The sequence below is a fragment of the Oculina patagonica genome, chromosome 3 (assembly GCF_052425735.1).
Source record: "Oculina patagonica isolate OP01 chromosome 3, crgOcupat, whole genome shotgun sequence".
Taxonomy (NCBI): Eukaryota; Metazoa; Cnidaria; class Anthozoa; order Scleractinia; family Oculinidae; genus Oculina; species Oculina patagonica.
In genome coordinates, this window is record NC_135760.1 from 4,707,567 (window position 1) to 4,725,990 (window position 18,424).

At 34.0% G+C, this 18,424-nt stretch overlaps 1 protein-coding gene and 1 pseudogene across 1 annotated transcript in view; one reads left to right on the forward strand and one right to left on the reverse strand.

Moving 5' to 3' along the window:
- LOC144645126 (mannan-binding lectin serine protease 2-like) overlaps positions 1-18,424 on the forward strand; it is a 69,560-nt gene that overhangs the window by 18,422 nt on the left and 32,714 nt on the right. The gene's annotated exons all lie outside the window — the stretch shown is intronic.
- LOC144645110 (E3 ubiquitin-protein ligase TRIM71-like) lies at positions 13,817-16,417 on the reverse strand (annotated as a pseudogene).

Consider the following 18,424-nt stretch of genomic DNA (forward strand, 5'->3'; position numbering starts at 1 on the left):
TGATACGATTCGCCCCCGTGGTTGCTCCATCAGCTAACATTTGCACCTGAAATTGCACCTCGAAATACGCATTATACCAATCGTAGAATGAACTTCTATCGTTAATCGTAAACTTATAGCCGTTTTTAAGTTGGTGCTGACCGTTAGCTGGGACTCGAATTACATCATCGAGTTGAAATCGAACCAACTCATATCTCTGTAAGTATTCGCTTGTTCTAAAAGACATATATTATTATGTTACATAATTTTGCAATTATGTACCAATTTTTTTAATCATTTTATTCATTTTACTCAACGCCTTCTTTTTACACCTGATCCTGATATTAATCTATTAATGATCATATCAGTACTTTCATTTTTCTGTTGGTGTCTGACAGGTGAGGCATTTACTTTCTGTAAGATTGGGGATAGTGACTTTTGCCCAGCATTTCCCTTCCTCATATTCCTTAGCCTTTCCATTATAAGGTCTCCGGCTTTTTCTGATGCCCTTTTACCCAGTTTATCACCTGCATGAGAAATACCTGATTTTATTGCCTTCTTACCTAAGGGCTTGACAATTTTTTTAACAACAGACGACATAACACTCTTCATCGGTTTGAAAATGTTATCAACGATAATTCCTGACCCTTTGTGCTTATATACAAATTTACCAAATTTTGGATGGTAAAACCTCTTGAATTCATATGGTTTCATTATATACTATTATGTTATATTATTCTATCCTTTTCAAAATTAATGAAAAAGACGTATCCGCTCCATTCAGGTTAATTAACCGTCTCTTCCCATCTGTGATGTATATTCGAATGCTACTTATCTGTTGCTTATTAACCGGGTTATATGTGACCCTACGAGGCTCGATTGTAAACGAATAACTCGGCTGTAGTACGCTGGTCGAAAAAGTATAAATGATATCCGACTCTTCGCCATCGACTAAAGAAGTATTGACTAGATCGCAATGTACATTTAATATATCGGTATCTTGGCTTAGATTTGGGACTCTTGGACCAATATTAACCGCATCCTTTAATACCTTTTTATCAAACCCTATAAGGTCGTTGAAATTGCTATGCGTCAAATCAAGTTGACAATTTTGAGATAAAGTGATTGTGACTCGGAATGTTGTTGAATCAAAATCAATAGAGATGGGATATATAGGGTTATCATCATCCCCCGTCTTAGTAATCTCTTTAATATATTCATCAAATTCAGAATAATTCCAAACACCTGCAGGGAAAGTTATGTCTTCAAATTTATTCCCATTATCTGAACTATATTTAATCAGCTGATTACCATATGAGGGATTTACATTAAACCATGTAAATGACATGTTAATAATACGATTGAGACCTATCATATATTGGTAATTGCTATCCAATGTTATAGGCCTGTTGAATTTAGTTGTAAAATTTTGAGGAGTGTTATTCCCTTGATTTTTAACACTATATGATGATAATACTAACTCACGATCCATATATATAATACAGTTACATAAATTAGACTTTAAAGTACAGATTATATATCTGTTTATATTGTTGTTTATTTATAGTAGACCTTTTTAAAAGTGTGTCTAATATAGCAACTCCCATATTTCGCATTTTAACTGATGTGTTTCCTGCGTTTATTGAACCGATGATCAATTCCAATTTTTTGAGAAGCTGTTTTACATCGTTAAAAAATATAACATTTCCACCTTTCTGATTTTTTCGAATACCAGAACCTTTTATCGTTTTGGCTTTACTTTCGTAATGATTTATGTAGTCATTTAATGCAACTCTTGCATTGCTTATTCTCTTATTTTTAATCTGTCTTTCCGCTTCAGATATAGTTCCCCTATTATATTCTTTAGTAACATTCGCCTTGAAACCTTTCAATTGTCTCCGTTTATATTTGGCTTTCTCTAAAATCTTATTAAGATAGTTCTTGGTTTTCTTTGGTGTCATTTCAGGCTGATCTAATTTCATTTGCACTACATCATAATCGTCGATACCAACGTCATCTAGTATTTCACTTACTTCATCATCAGCATCTAAAGCATAATCAATTTCATCCTCATCGTATTCAGGAGGTAATTCATCTACATATTCAGGATAATATTGGGGATCAACATAAATCTCCTTATTTCCTTCTAAAAGATCTTTTAAAGATTCTTCATATGTTGGTGGTTTCGGTACAATCTGTTTTTCATTTTGTGGCATTACAGGCTCATCAAATAAATTATCTACGTCCATATCCTCAAAAGGATCAACTTCAGGATAGTAATCTGGAGCTTCCATTTCACCTCTCATCCCCTTTTTGACACGCTTTTTGGGTACTTTTGCTATCTGCAAATTACTTTTAATTACATCATCTAATTTACTTGTCACTGGTTTGAATACCTTCGAAAATGACTCTTGGCTTGTCTGCTGACCGATATTATTTTGTGTGATTGCATTTTTAACATAATTGATTTTATCGCCCAAATCAGATTTACTCTTTGCAAGCTCTTTCCATCTAAGTAAACTCATTTTATTTTATATTATTACGTTACATAAAAAATGAAAATTGAATATAAAAATCAACATTTAACATAGCGTTTAACACCTTGATGTACACCGTGTTGAACACCTTGTTGAACTGAAAATAATATACCCATATAATATAATGAGAATACCGAATTATGACACTGAAGACGATATGGCCTCAAACTTTAGACAACTATACGATTTCATGCCAAATCAATGTTTCCGGATGCTGATTTCATCACCATCAGGCGGAGGTAAATCAAACCTTTTACTTGATATGATATATCGGCTATTGTTTTATGATAAAATATATTTGTATGGGAAAAATCTTCAACAATCAAAATATCAACATCTTTTCAATACCTTTGAACCCCTTAATCAAGAGGCTGGTTATTCTGTTATTGAAGCAAGTAATGATAAAATAATACCGCTTGATAAAATATCAGATGAAGGCCAAAAACTAGTCATCTTTGACGATTATCTCAATACGGGATCAAAAAATGATAGCGAAATACGCAACTATTTTACAAATTCAAGAAATAAAAATTGCAGTTGCATTTATTTATCTCAAAGCTATTATAATACCGATAAAACAATCAGATTAAATTGTTCTCATCACTGTATTTTCGAATTCCCATCTAATAATGAACAAGGAATGATTTGCAGAGAACTTGGAATCAGTAAAAACGACTATCTCAAAGCAACTGCAGACCCATTTAGCTTTTTATATATTGATAAGCCACGAAAATTCGTAACTAAGAATTTCAATGAAAAAATATAATATAATATAACTGATTGATATAATATGAGTTACTCAAACGGTTTATTACAATCAAATAACACTAATATTACGCCAATTAAAGGGCCTCGAGGTGAAAAGGGTGACACGGGAGTCGGATTTGATGTTACGCCTGAAGGTAATTTCAATTTGAATAAAAAGAGAGTAATAGGGCTAAAAACGCCTGATGACGTTGCGATTGATGATTCAATTGAAAATTATTCAAGGGATCTCGAGACGGCCGTAAATAAACGATATCTTAACCAATTCTTCCTTAAAAAGAACAGAAATGAAACAGTGTTTGATTGTGCCGGCCTTTCATTGCAAAATACCGAAGTGTATTATCCAAGTTTATATAACGATCGATCTGTACCAAACGTAGGCTATGTTAGTGTTGAGGATAACAAAGTAAGGACTGAAATTGATACCAAACTTGCTACTAAGGCTGACAAATCGTACGCTGATAATACATATTTAACGAAGAAATCAGGAGGTGTCTTAGCTCAAAGCCTTCAAAACAAAGCAGACAAATCGTACGTTGATAACAGTTTTTTAAAGAAGGTCGTAGGACGCGTTTTGACTCAAAAAATTCTTAGCAAGCTTGATATTCACGGTAGTAACATGATGCAGGCAAATCTCCATATGGGTGGGTATAATATAACCCATCTAAAAACCCCAACCAATGATACAGACGCTGTAACCAAAAAATATATGCTTGATCATGTTGATAGCAGTCATATAACTTCCGTTGGTCAAGAAAACACGTTTGCCCATATAATGACCGATAGTATCAATCAATTAAGCGAGGAAGATGATATCGAGTTAGGCAGTTTAATTGATCATCCGACTCCATATCACAAAATTAATACGAAAGTTGTAGACAGTAAGCTGGTACTTGACAGCAATAAAGGCTACTACTCAAGCAGATTAGGTATCAATGTATATAGTTTACCAATCAATCGATACACAATGGTTTTCGAGCTATTTTTTCCAGCTGAAATAGATCATGATAGTCTAGATATCGATATTGTTTCATCAATCGACAACATCGACAAATCAACTACGCGAGTTTATGATGGATATAGTCGAACAATAGCACAAATTAATAAATATCAACAACATCCTAATAATTATCTCTATGTTGATATCGTTTTAAAGATGAAATCAGGGAACGCATATGTCCCAAAATTACAAACATATATCGTGATTTATGGAATAAAAGGTTATCAGAGTAATGTTGATCCTAGGATATACGATCAGCTATATTATGTTGAAAATGATAGAATAGCTTTCAATGCATCAATTGATATGAAAACAAAGGCTATTTATGGTATTAAACCAGCTACTACTAATGACCAAGCTGTTAATTATGAACAGTTAAAAAATTTTCGGGACAATTTGAAGTCTGATATGAAATTAAAAATGGATAAAAAAAGAAACATCAGCTATTACCATAAAATTTTCGAGTATTTTTATGATCTAACGGATCCATCTGAATTCATCATGGCAGATAGTAACGGTGCTGTAGTGTCTGGATTAAATGGTAATCTTGTCTTTAATCCCACAAAATTGTTAGAAGATTTTGATCCAAAAAACGGCTTTATGAGTGGTTTCGAAATTAATTTAAATGAAAATGTCACTGAATCCGATGAATGGACTATATATATGGCATTTAAATATGACTATAAAGCCGGTGATAATAAAAGATTTAAAATTAACTTCGACAATGGTAGTAGTTTTGATTTTCCATGGGTGAAAGTAGAGTCTAATCAGTTATCACTCGATTATGATTTAGATATATCGAGTGAGCAAATTAGAGCTGGTTATATAGGTAAATATATGAATCTCTGGTATACAAAAATACAGGATCAATTTCGAATTTGCCTTTCTAACAACAGCATTTGTCTCGATAAAATTTTCTCGGGGTATACGCTGAATGCATCTAGCCTTCAAATTTCTTCAGATTACTATGTACAAAGAATAGGTTTTAGTAAAATTCCATATTCGATAAATGGTAATGAGTATCATAAATGTCAATTTTTAGATAAAACAAAAAATGTTTTCTTCGAATAAAAATCGCTTAATTGTCTAAACAATATATATGAAGACTGCTGAATTGATAACTGAGATACTGAAAAGTATTGATCGATTGATTCAAAATATCAGGAAATTAATCAACTCAATGAAAAAAAAGAAAATCGAAAGAAAAAACATAGTCTAATCATATAATATATGACAGACAATCGCAAAATATTTGACTGGAACCATATATCAAGCGAACTGACTGAAGAACAAATTATAGAATTGAAAGCTTATTATCAAACATATCATCGAAAATGTTGGGCTTATAAGCAGGCTGTTAAACGTTTCAAAAAATGGAAATTATTAGGGAATTCATTGTCTATTCTCTTTGCATCCGGCTCCCTTGCATCAAGTATTGCTACAGGAGGTATTAGTTTGGTTGCAATTAGTACAATAGCGCTTTTAATACAAGGCTGGATGCATCATCAAAATCTCGATTTAAAAATTCAAAATAGTACATATGCATATCAGAGCTACCAGCATTTACTCAACTCAATTAAAAACACGATGAGATGCGGTGATTACAATCCGTCTAGCGTCATAATTTCAATGAAGAACATTGACGATTATGTGACGGATACCTGTCCGATAATCGACAAGTACCTACGAAAATATGATAAGAAATTTATTGGATGATCCGATTTATTTCGCCAAAATTTAATGACAAAATCTCATTCCAATACAATCGATAATAGGCTAACGTTTTCTTGCTTTTGCTAATTTTGATAAATTCACAAGGTAGATTCATCATCAAAAAAAGCTGTTTAATTATGAATTTGGTTGATATAAGTCTTTTTCTACCTTTGTTTACAACAGGAATAGCGCCGGATTCGATAATATCAAACACTTTATAAATTCGATTCCTTTGATCACTAGTCAATTGTACCCTATTTTTAATACATAAATCGTTTAAAACATTCTCAACGTGATACTTCCGATGATATACCGATTTTCGGCGTATTTTATCCATATTTGCATAAAAATCAATGAACTCATTGTAATAAATAGAACCATGAACCAAACCGCAATTAATACAAACATTAATACCGTTTTGATTTGACATATCCTGCTTACTACAGCATGGCTCAACATCCTTGTTACCTTCTATCAATAGTTGATCGCATAAAGGGCATATAGTTTCTTTTAAAATTTTTAATTCATCGTGGATTTCAGAATTACAAACCATTATATATATAACACACATAACTTCACGGCACAGCTGTTTTGGCAGTAAATTTTAGAGTAAACTTTTTGAGTAAACTTTTTGAGTAAACTTTTTGAGTAAACTTTTTGAGTAAATTTTACTCAAAAAGTTTATATATAAAAAACTTTTTACTTGTTGAAATATGATTGGTCAATAGAAATCAAACCAGATTAAAATACCTGCTGACGCGTCAGCAGGTTTTTTCGGTCAATGGTTTAGTCATTAATAATTTATAACTTATGGCTAAAACCGTAAACTGAATAAATATGTATTTAATGTTGATCCTTACGAGGTCTTCCACGTCGTCTTTTCTGGTCTTCAGGTATACACTTTAAACGTACATGATTTTTGTCTTCATTTGATATTTCAGATCTGCTATTCAGGTCTGAAGATAGCATTTTAATAATACAAATATTTGTTTTAAGGATGCTCTGAATACAATACATTTTATTAATGAAGGCTATATCATTCGAGCTTTGATCAGCTTCTAGTAGGTGTTTGATATTTAATGTTATATCAGTCATTCTATATATATATTAAAGAAAATAATTATCACTTAAACGCACTATAAAAAACTGAGGGAAATCATACAACTTAACAACTGGGGAAAATCCCCATCTCTTTTTTTAATTGTTAGAATCTTCTCAAAGGTTTTCAAAAAGCATTTTAAATATTAATCATGTCACTACCTGTGGGATACCTTTTTTGATTTTCATATTTCAGAATAATAATCATATCGCAGTTGTTTTGATGAAAATAGACTGAATTTAGAACTATTATTGATATAAAGAATAATTATGTATCTTATATTGAGGAAGGCCTTTGAGAGGCTGATTGCACAGCATATTAATAGCTGTTATTGTTACTTGTACTATCGGTAACCAAATATATAATTATATCTGGTTATTTAAAAATAAGAATTACTATAAACTGATATAAAGAAATATTTTATAATATAAAATAAAGAGAAAATGGCTGGGAAATGCAAATACGATAATGACGATGATCGGATAAAAGCTATTCGAAATTCAAAAACCAAATACATGCTTAATAAACAGTGGAGATGCGACGTTTGCGATTACGATAGCAATCTAGCATCTAAATGGATGCATATGAAAACTAAAAAACACATCACAAATAGTATATTAGCTGGTCTACGAGAGGATGATCGGTTTGAAATAATCGATGAAGAATGATATATATAATTAACACTTCATGCACTTTTACAATGACTAAATATACAAATATATCTAGTTATTTAAAAATCTGAAATCAAAAAAAATGATTTTACTATAAGACACTTAAAGAATTGGTTATACTATAAATTAAAAAAATGGAAAATAAAAATATCTCATCTAATAATATGAACGAATCAGATCTAGCTAAGCTATCGAAAACCGATCTTATAAAAATGATATTATCACTAAAAGCAAACCAACCTAATATTTACAAACCCCGACCTCCAAAAGCAACCCCACGAAGAAACGTCAAACAAATGATTAAAGATTATGAGGAAAATATCATTCAGCCACCTCCTAAACCCATGCCACGGACTATAAAAACAGCCCCACTACCATTACCAAGGACAAAGATAGAGGAAGTTGCTAAAGCTATGAAAGGCTACACAAAGTCTTTTGAAATTGGTATAAAAAATAATAAAGACCCGTTATTACAGCTTCAAAACACAAGAAAAGCTGTAGAAAATCACATAATAAAAGAGCTATCAGCAATGAAAGGACTCAAATTTGCTGAAACTCTTAAGGTGACATTTTCAAAGATGACTGGCGATAGTGTAATATATAAAACAGCTTATTTTAATTGCAAACCACAAACAATCATCAATAATCTAGAGATCGCAGAATCACTACAAGCATCTAAACAACAGATATTAAATTTCGTAGCTCAATGGATATCAGAAGGCTCAGGATGGGTATTACAATCTGTTGATGGTCATTATATTAATATAGTAAAATATGAACCAATAAAGGCATCCTCTTATATCAAACTACCTCAAGAACTCAGAAATAGTTCAAAAGGATTAATAAATATGAAAAATGAAGATAATGAATGCTTTAGATGGTGTCATATCAGACACATAAATCCTCAAGAAAAATATCCTCAACGTATTAAAAAAATTGATAAATCATACATTGAGAATCTAAATTATGATGGAGTTCAATTCCCAGTAGCAATAAAGCAGTACAATAAAATTGAGAAGCAAAATGAGATTAATATTAATGTTTTCGGTTATGAAAACAAACAACCATATCCCATCTATATATCAAAAGAAAAGTATAACAATCAGATGAATTTATTATTGATAACTGAAAATGAAAACAAGCATTATGTTCTAATAAAGGATTTCAATAAATTCATGTATAACCAAACAAAGCATAAAGAGAGGAAACACTTCTGTATGCACTGTTTGCAATGTTTCAGTTCTGAAAGAGTATTAAACGATCACAAAGATAATTGTATTCAAATAAATGGAGTACAAGCAGTAAAAATGCCTGATAAGGATAACAACATACTAAAATTCAACAACTTCCATAAACAGCAACAAGTGCCATTTGTCATTTATGCCGATTTTGAAGCTATAACAGAAAAGATATCCGGCTGTAAGCAAAATAATGATAAATCATATACTGAAGCCTATCAAAAGCATACTGACTGTGGATATGGTTATAAGGTTGTTTGTTGCTATAATGATAAATATTCCAAACCGATACAAATATATAGAGGAGAAAAAGCTGTTTACAAATTCATGGAAAAGATGCTAGAAGAAGTTAAATATTGTAAAAATACAATGAAAAAATACTTCAAGAAACCATTAAAGATGACTAAAGATGATGAAAATGAATTTCAAAAAGCAGAAGCATGTCATATCTGTGATATAAAATACATAGATGAAGATATTCGGGTTAGAGACCATTGTCATATTACTAGCAAATACAGAGGGAGCGCTCATACAGAATGCAATCTGAAATTAAGAATAGAACCCGATAAAATAAAAATTCCAGTAATTTTTCACAACTTAAGAGGTTATGACAGCCATTTCATAATGCAAGAGATAGGAAAAATTGTAAAAAATCATACATACAAAAATAAAAAGGGAGAAATTAAAGAAATGAATATCAATGCTATACCAAATAATATAGAAAAATATATGGCCTTCATGCTCGGTAATCATTTAACCTTTCTAGATAGTTTTCAGTTTATGAGTTCAAGTCTTGAGAAGCTGGTTAGTAATCTACCTAAGGAATCCCTAAAATATACTTCTGAAATATTCGAGAGTAAGCAACTCAATCTGATGTCAAGAAAAGGAATATATCCGTATGACTATATGGATAGCTTTGACAAATTTAATGAAAAACTACCCAAAAAAGAAGACTTTTACAGTATATTAAATGATGAGCATATATCAGATGATGACTATAAGCATGCTAAAAATGTGTGGAAAACGTTTAAGATCAAAAATATGGGTGAATATCACAATTTATATCTTAAAAGCGATGTACTTTTACTTGCTGATGTATTTGAAAGCTTCCGCAAGACCTGTCTTAAGTATTATAAGCTAGATCCATGCCATTATTTTAGCAGTCCCAGCTTGTCTTGGGATTCAATGCTTAAAATGACAGATATCAAACTAGAGCTTATGACAGACATTGATATGTACCAATTCATTGAAAAAGGAATGAGAGGAGGTATTAGTTATATAGCCAATCGATATGGTAAAGCAAACAATAAATATATGAAAGAATATGATGAAAATTCAGCCTCAAAGTATATCATGTATCTTGATGCTAATAATCTCTATGGTTGGGCTATGAGTCAATATTTACCAACAGGTGGATTTAGATGGTTAACACAAAAACAGATAGATGAAACAAACTTAGCTAAGTACAAAGAAGATTCTAATAAGGGTTTAATTTTAGAAGTTGATCTAGAGTATCCTAATGAACTACATAACCTTCATAATTCATACCCACTGGGGCCAGAAAAAGTTAAAGTAACTAATGACATGTTATCAAATTATTGTAAAAACATAGCAACTAAATACAATATATCAACAGGATTAGTTCATAAGTTGATTCCAACTTTAAACAACAGAGAAAAGTATGTACTACATTATAAAAACCTTAGATTGTACTTAAATCTTGGATTAAAGCTAAAAAAAGTTTACAGAGTGCTTGAATTCAATCAATCTCCATGGTTAAAACAATACATCGATTTTAATACCGAAAAACGTAAAAATTCTAAAAACGCTTTTGAAAAAGACTTTTTTAAATTGATGAATAATTCAGTATACGGCAAAACCATGGAGAATTTGAGGAAGCGAGTCGACGTTAGGTTAGTGACTAATAAAAATAAATTATTAAAGTTAGCTTCAAAACCAACATATGTCAGTAGCAAAATATTTAATGAAAACTTAGTAGCTGTCCATAAAATCAAAGAAACATTAACCCTCAATCGACCTTCATATGTAGGAATGGCTATATTAGATTTAAGCAAAACACTAATGTATGATTTCCATTATAACTATATAAAAGAGAAGTATGCAAACAAAGCCAAACTGCTATTCACAGATACAGACAGTTTAACTTATGAAATTCAGGCTGAAGATGTATATAAAGACTTTTTTGATGATAAAGAGAAATTCGATAACAGTGACTACCCTGAAAAATCACCATTCTTTGATAAAACAAACAAGAAAGTCATTGGTAAATTCAAAGATGAAGCTTCTTTTATTCCTATTTTAGAATTCATCGGTCTGCGATCAAAAATGTATTCTTATATTAAAGACAATCTACAAGTAGGAAAGACAGCCAAAGGAATCAAGAAATCCGTTATCAAAAAAGATATCACACATGAAAACTACAAAGAGACCTTATTCAATAAAACACAGATGCATCATACTATGAAAACCATCAGAAGTCAAGGCCATCAACTTGGAAGCTATGAGATTAATAAAATATCACTGAGCTGTTTTGATGATAAACGGTATATACTTGATGATGGCTTAACAAGTTATGCTTACGGGCATTATAATATAAAGCAATAATTTTCATTATGATTTCTAGTGTAAGAGATTTTTAAACGCACCTTGATTTCAAAATTTTAAAAAGAGTATAAGAGATTTTTTTATTTTGATTAAAGGGTTTAGCAAGGGTTGGTTTTTAAGGCTTGGTTTTTTCATTTTGGTTTTCAAACTTGATTCCATTTTGGTTTTCAGTTTGGCTTCGAGGTTTGGTTTCATTTTTTATTCTATTTTTGATTTCATTTTTGATTCCAGTGCTGTGCAGTAGTATAGGAGTTGGGGATGTAAGAGATTATAAAAATTTTTATGATCTCGTACCCCCAACTCCTATACTACTAATTGGCAGCCAGTGTAACTTAAAGTTAGTGGCGATGTAACCGATAAAGCATAGAAATTAAATTTTCGGTCTCTTGTTTAAACAAGCACCAAATTTTCATAATTATAAAGGCACTAAAAATATTGTTGTTCACCAATGAAATTGATATGACATATCGCTGCTTATCCTCGTGTTGCCTTTTTGGAAACACGTTTCTTTTGTCGGTTGAATTTCTTTTGTTCTTTAGTTAAAAAGTTGGCCACCTCAGTGAACATCTAGTAAGCATGCGTAGTTAGTAGGGGTCAAGCGAAACTGTATAAAGAGTTCGAGCGACTATAAGTCAACGCGCCTACCGAGTTGACTATCAGTGTCCTTTTTTTTTCCTGATGGCACAGGATTGTAGACAGTACAACAATCCAATCAACATTCGAGTTTTGAATTGAGTCGCCGTTTGAACATTGAAATATTCAATTCAAGAATGGAATATTGAAGCAAAGAATGAAATCAAATTTGCTATAATGGAATCATTAATCCACCCTTGACAGGAACGGTTGAGGTGTTTCGACTGTAAATTTTCCTAAAGATCGTCTTTTATTTCTTGAAAATACTACTCACCCCAAACCAATTTCATTTAAGTAAGCAAGGCTGGCACTACGCAGAACGGCATGATAGAGCACAAAATGAAGGCAAAGTGCAACCGTGCACAGCTGTTTCGACCTGGCTAGGTCTCGTCAGTTGAACGCCAAATGATAAATTTAAGATGCATGTTTTCAACAAATGTTGCCAGGAAATATTCCGTTGGAAGGACCGGAAAAAAGTGCTATGGGTGGGTGAGCGGGTAGGGGGGAGGTTTGGCGGTGGGGGGGGGGGGGTGGGGGAATATCCCACAATGCCTATCGATCGGCCAACGTGACACGCGCTGGCTTCGACGAGGAGTTCAAGCGGGGAGAAGGACATTTTACTTATGATTTATAATTTCCTGGTAAGTAAAGAAGCCTTCTTATCTCCAAGTAATAACCTAGTAAGGTAATATTTAATTTTTTTTGCCTTATCCTTAATTTCAGTTTAGGCAAATTTTGAATGATATTCTAGGTGATGGCGCAAAACCCTTGGTACGGGATTTCCAGTATTTCGTATCAACCGACGACGAATTAGATCCGGAGGTACCCCGAAACTGGCCAAAAATTAACACACCTTGGTCATTTAAGTTTTTAATCTCTCTCGAGTTTAAAGTGGTGGGGAAAATAAGTTTACTGGCAACGTTTCCACTCGATCAAATGCGTCACGCACTTTTTGTTTAGAGCACACTGCAGCAATAAATATTCAAATTTAAAAACAAATTTCTGAAAATCAACCATCCAATAATTTCCATTTCGATTTTAGGAAATTGAATGAATTTTAGAAAGACGATATCCAAACTTGTTAATAGCTTATTAACTCTAGTATACTCAAGTTAAAGATTCTGTTTCAAATCAATTTAACAACAACAAGCTTTATTTAAAAGTAATCATATCGCCCCCCTTACAAACTGCTTCCAAAAATGACATGGTCACCAGTTGAAAGTCTGGAAAAAAATGCATTTTATTGACATTTCATTAACATTTTAATCTTACAAGAATGTATTGATCAGGTTTTGTAAAGTCATTATCAGTAATATCATACAGATTATTAATGTCACAACATACCGAGAACATATAATACTACTTATTTACAACAAATTTATGTTTTGAAAATTTGTTTTGAAAGGTAAAATCAAAATACAGGTTACAATGTGAAGTAATTTCAGAGACAAGTGACCTAAACTATCTACAGTAAGAAAATGTTGCAATTGGAAACTAAATTTACACAAATTAACTTAATATGAAGTTAAAAAAATTCACTATTTATTTACAGCAAAATCAGCGAAACAATACCTGCTAAATAAACTTCAATATGAATTGTTTAAAATTTGTTGAAATAATTTTGGTAAACTGATATTTACAATAGTTCATTTCACGATTTAAAAACAGATTACCTCCATGACAAAAAAATTAATCTATTGCGGTTAAGGTAATTCATTATTAAGAACCCACTCCATGACACTTTATAACAAGTATTTCCGTTTTGTTGTGAGCCTTTAGCGCAAAACTGCATTATTACATTACCGGTGAATGGATATCAAAGCTACTGAAATATCTGAATTCGATGATTATCCAGATCAGACACAACTATCCTACCATCACTAAGAACTGCTGTAGAGTATGGGCCATTAAACTCTCCTATCCCGCTCCCTTTTATTCCAAACTTTGTTACAAACTTTCCACTCAGTTCGAACACCTGAACCCTGTGATTACCTGAATCGCAGACCATCAGGTGTCCTACTTTGTTAACTGACAAGAAACGAGGGCAATTAAACTCTCCGTCTCCCTTCCCTTTCTTTCCAAATTTGTACAAAATATTCCCATCCCTACGGAACACTTTGATACAGTGTTCACTTAAGTCTGACACTATAAGATACTTGTCATATTCGACACAGTAAATGGGATAGGTGAAAGAGCCTTCACCGCCAATTTTACGCAAAAAATGACCGCTAGGAGAAAATATCTTGATTAGTTTGTTACCTGAATCAGCAACAATAATATTCCCGTCACTGTCAACAGATAAACCAAAAGGTTTGTTAAGCTGGTGATCAAGACTTCCTTGGCCACTAAACTGGTTCAGGTACTTGCCCTGCTCACTAAAAATTTGTACACGGTGGTTATCAGTGTCCGCTACTATAATATTACTATTCTTATCAAAAGCTACGCCGCAAGGAAAGTTAAACTCTCCCTGTTTATCACCCTTTCTACCGAACGATCTTAAGTGAGTCCCGTCACTACCGAATAACTGAACTCTGTGGTTACCAAAATAAGTCACGGAAATTTCATTACGTTCATTCACTGCCAGCCCCCAAGGATAGAGAAGCATTCCAGCAGACGAACCTTCTTTTCCAAAAGATAACACGGGTCGGTATTGTCTGGGTTTCACTTGAACATTGTAAGGGCTGCCGCGAATATCATTTCCATTTACCTTCACCGATACGTCGCATTTTCCAGTTTCTTTGGCAAAATAGCTGATGTTGTAGGTGCCATCCTTGTTATCTTGACTTGCGGTTTTGTCGCACACTCATGGCCTTGATGATTTCTAATGTCCACTGTTACAAAGTCATGCTCTTCGTAACATTGTTCTCCTTCAGCATTTCTTTTCGTCAACACCAACTCTGCTTCAAGTCCAACAGTTGCTTCACTGATTCCTTTTCCTTCGGCACTTGATTGCTGCGCTTCAGTCTTGTTGAGGAATGTTTTGAATGAGCCGATTCCTTCAGTGATTGCTTCCTCCATCAATGTTTCATTTTGTATGAAATTGAATTGACGAAGACCTTCAAGGTCACAGTCATGATCGACTTGTTCTCCTTCATCGCCGAAACGTTCCTGAAAGATTGTCTTTATCGCGAGTTTATCTAACTGCACAATCTCTGCGCTTGGACCTCGTTTTAAAAGTTCTACAGTTTTCGCGATTTCTGTCTCGATTAGTTTTACTTGATTGTCTTCCTTGTACTGTTGAGTTCGCATACGCTCGACAGATTCCTTCATTTGAATTTCTACTTCGTTTAATTTTTCCCTCCTCTTCGCTTCGATAACCGCCGTCAGATTTTCAGCAAACCTGTTTATGTTTTGCTTCGCGACAGCGGCTTTTGCTTCAATTTGAACGCAGCTTTCGTCAAGTTTGGTGATTCTGTTTTTCTTCTGTTGCACGTTTTCCTTTTGCAATTCAATCATAGAATTGATTTGTAACTTGCGTTTATTCGCAGCTTCTTCCAAGAATATCTTGGCGTGACCTTCATGATATTTTGTCAAAGCACAGGCGTTGCAAATAGGAACTTCGCATTTTTCGCAAAAGAATTCCAATTCGTTCTTTTCGTGGCCTGGCCTTGGACAAAATGCTGGTCGCTTTAACACCTCCTCGATGTCTTGATCTTGAAAGTCTTTAAGCGCTAGCAGTTTATGCTCTCTGTTAGCGCGGATTATGTTATGAGCTGTAATACAATGACTACACAAGAATCCAGCGCACTGGAAACAGTATGAGCTCTGTGCGCTTTTTTTGTCGCAATTTCCGCATTTGACGCCATCTGTACTGCACTCTCTGATAGCCAACACATCCAGCAAACTGTTGATTCGAAAGCTAGTGGGCAGATCGTTAAGATTTCCACTTGTGGGGACTCTAATCTCTCTTCTGCATTCTGGGCATGCTATGATATCACGGCGTCCGCTCGTTCGTTGAATCTCTTCCAAGCAGTGAAGACAAAAGCTGTGTAAACACGGCAGTTGTTTTGGCTTTGTAAACGTTGTCATGCACACAGGACAGGATACTTCTTCATGAAGATTGTTCAGCAAGGTTTGTAAATCCATGATAAAGGCACAGTTAGTAGAGAAGAGTAACTATGATAAAGGCGCACAACTGACAACGAAGCTTTGGAGTTTAAAACGCCTCCGCAGCTAACAATGAAGTCTTGTGATCAAATACCGTATTAATCATACTGACCACTGATATCATTGGCCAATCACAAGAGGTTTGTCATGCTGTCTGACTTTTAAGAATTGTTAACACTGACCGCCAAGATTTCTAAGAATCGTGATCAAAATAGCGTGACATTTGCAGCTACAAATATTGTATAACACTGAAACATAATCTGCATAAACAGCGTCCTTTCGCATGGATAATCACACAGTTTCAGGTCCTTACTTTGTTCATAATAAAAAAACAGTGTAAACCGAATAGGTCCAAAAGAAAGGTAAAAAAAACCTAGCAGAAACGCATTTGAAAAAAAATACTGCTTATTTTCTCTTTAAATTCACGAAGAGTCATCTACACCGTGCAGGTTCGCACGATCCTAGTTTAACCGGTTAAACTTGACTGAAAACGAAACGAAAGCAAACGATACAAAACAAATCCCTAGCGGTAGGGGCATGGGCGAGTAATTAACCATCTTATTAAAACTGGTGATGCATGCCCGCCGAACAAAACAAGTCAGCCCAACAATTGTTCAAATCAATCCTTAGAACAATCTGGCAATGCAGGTCGGCCGTTTTGAAAGCCTTGATCGAGCCTTGACAGGTACCAGAATCCATTAAGGGGTCTACCTCTCCAGCTCCCCCTGTGAGGGAAGTTCACCAGAACCAGCAGCTACATACAAAGAGATTTTTGACAAGTCTAAGTAAGTTTTGCTGACTTTTACTTGTTTTGAACCAACTTCCCGTTTTACGGTTAATTAAACAGATCAACCATATTTTTCGATGGTCTACACTCTTATAGACCATAGAAATGACGTCAGAAAATGTTCAAAACTCAAGAACCACGAACCACGAGCCGTTAGGCGAGTGGTTTCACTGCGAAGTTTTGGACATTTTATGGCGTCATTTCTATGGTCTATAAGAGTGTAGACCATGGAAAAATGTGGTCGATATTTTTAAACCATAACAAACTCGAACAAGTAAGCTTATTTAGCAAAAGCGATGGCTGACCGTGAAGAATCTTTGCCAGTGGGACGTAAAGATTCCGGCCCGGGTTACTTCAGTGAATACAAGGTTCTGCGCTGTGTCATAAAACACGATAGAGAAAAGTTCCTAGTGACTAGTCTTCGCATCTTCAGTTCATTCACCTTTCGTATGAAATAATTTTAACGTACAGAGTTTTTTGTAGCCAAGTCAAATCGGTTTTTACTTACGATCTTTTAGGGCACAGGCGGACCAACCTTACGATCTGACGATGCAGGATGTTGGAAAAATCTCTGTATATTGTCACATGAGTGACGCCGGCCTTGGAAAATGCGGCGGTGGAGAATGAACACTGGTGATGAAGATAGACGGCTCTAAGGTACCATAATACTAGACTACCAACATTCTCTCATTTCCCTCGTCTCCTCCCCAGTTTGAGATGGCTCAAAGGAAGAACAAAATACGCACAGCGCTCAAAAAAGTTAAAAGGTATCGGGATCTGCCTTTTATCTAAATATACATGAATTGCTTCTAAACGATCGTCTACTTGTTCAGTGCTCAGTAAATTCTCTTGAATTTCTATCTGGAAATAATCGTGGAAAGAAACATCTTTGCTTATTAAAGTGGGAAATGCTAAAGGTGGGATGCTAAATGGAGCAGTTATGGGTTCGTTGAAAGATTTTTAATTTCTTGCAGTGACCTTGGTAATTTCTTTGCGCAATGCTATAATTATTAATCTTAAACAAGGAAGGCGAAATCTCTAGCTTCAAACCAGCTTGAAAACGCTGTAAGCATGGTAAAGACGATTTTCATGCATTCTGTACTGGCCAGGGCAAGCCATGTTGGATTTGGTACGCGCGGGGAAATTAAAACTGGGGAGAGCGAGGCTGCCACGTCGGCTGGCATTTCTTAAATGATGATGAAGAGGGTTTGCGCGTTGTTCAAAAGAACAGCACGTGGGTGAAAGGCTGGACGACAAAGGGTGTAAATAA